At 39.1% G+C, this 1,726-nt stretch overlaps 1 long non-coding RNA gene across 1 annotated transcript; it reads left to right on the top strand.

The window, feature by feature from the left end:
- Nucleotides 1-792: 792 nt before the first annotated feature.
- LOC138357327 (uncharacterized) lies at nt 793-1,452 on the top strand. Its single transcript, XR_011224924.1, has 3 exons — nt 793-887; nt 994-1,130; nt 1,239-1,452. It is a non-coding gene; the product is annotated as an uncharacterized lncRNA (long non-coding RNA).
- The last annotated feature ends 274 nt before the right edge of the window (nt 1,453-1,726 follow it).

Below are 1,726 nucleotides of genomic sequence, written 5' to 3' on the forward strand. Positions count from 1 at the left end.
CAAAAGATTCCCTCCCTGTGGAGAAATCTGGCAACTTGCGTATGGAGCTTGAATTTGGTGGCGGTGTTACATATAACAGGCTGGTTTTACTGTTTGGGGAAACGACCGGGGTACTATCCATCGATGGGCAGAGAACTGTTCTGTGTGACGTGCGAGCGTAAAAAAAACATAATGAATTGTTATGATATAAATACTAATTTAAAAAATAATCTAGGGGATCGAACACTCTACCTAGGTTGTTATAATGCTGATGAGATAGAACATTTAAATATATCTTCAAGAAAACCTATTGTTTTCATAACTAATATTTTACCTTCAAATAGCAGAATCACTATGGGACATTGGGTAGGAATTTATGTTGATAAAGTTAATCATCGGATGTTTTTTTTTGATAGTTATGCAATATCACCAGTTACTTACGGACGTCATTTTCAAGGATTTATTAAAACTAACAAAATAAGAAAGGTGTTTGGAATGCGCTACAGACTCCAGAGTGATTTTACTCTCGCCTGTGGACTGTATTGCGTCATGTTCGTTCATAGGGTGAGCCACCTGGGGTTGCCTTCAACAGTACACTACTTACATAATGTATTTTCAAGCATTACTTTAAAATTAAATGATAAACGAGCCCTTGCTTATGCAAGACGATATTTTCTTATGAAACATCATTGTGTTAGGACATTTTGTAGAGGTATAGGGGTTGGTTCTTATAGGTGGTGTAGAGAATATTTTTGTTAGCTAGGCAACCTACCTAACAAGGGGTGTAGCCTCCTATAAAAACCCCTCTCCCCCACCCACCCCCCTCAGAAGACTGTCTTCCTCCTACGAAATGGGAGGTGTCTCTCAAAAAACACCTGCGGGGAAGATTGAAGTCCTTGAAGGACCTGGTTAGTATTACCCTATCTTTCTGTTAATAGATTTATTTTATGTTTTATTTCCCTCAATAAAAAAAGTTTGTATATCCTCTATTTCACCTCTTATGTTTTTCTCCAGTGCAGTTCTTGGGACCCGTCCACATTTGTAGAGTAGTAATTCTACGTGGGGGGTCTGCCCCAAACAAGATGCTGTTACGTAGTCTAATTGACGACGCCTGCTGTAGAGGACACAAGGCCGCTCCTGCAGGGGGAGAGGTATGTACTAGTTGTTCTTAGAGAAAAATATAATATTTTTCTAATAAAATATATAATTATATAAAAAACCTTTAATCACTATAAATTATTTCCCCCATCTCTTTCCAGAACACTTCCGATGAGAGAGAGGAGGAAACTCAGCCAAAAGGTGTCCACCCAACTCACCCCACCCCCCCAAGAGAGGGGGGGGATGGGGCTCAAGACCTTCCCCCACTCTTCACTGATGAGGAATCGTCACAATTCTACTCAGACGAGGATGGGGGTGTGGGATAGGGAGGGGAGGGGTAGAGCTGTAGTAAGTGAAATATGGCAAGAGCACTCTGTAAACTACAATTATTAACTAGCATAATTACTTATACATTTTGTAGTTTTTACCTAATAAAGCATTTAATAAATTATTTGATGTTTTTTTTTAACCTTTGGGGGAGGGGGAGGATTTATAATTTAATACTCCTTAAATACTCCCATATAAGGGAGGGGCCATTCAGACTTGTTCGAATATATATATATCGTTAATTAGTCCTATATATTTATAATGAGTGTAGTGTTTAAACGGAGATGACACAGTGTAAGTGAAATGTGGTGGGGGCACACCG

The sequence above is a fragment of the Procambarus clarkii genome, chromosome 77, assembly GCF_040958095.1.
Source record: "Procambarus clarkii isolate CNS0578487 chromosome 77, FALCON_Pclarkii_2.0, whole genome shotgun sequence".
NCBI classification, from domain to species: domain Eukaryota; kingdom Metazoa; phylum Arthropoda; class Malacostraca; order Decapoda; family Cambaridae; genus Procambarus; species Procambarus clarkii.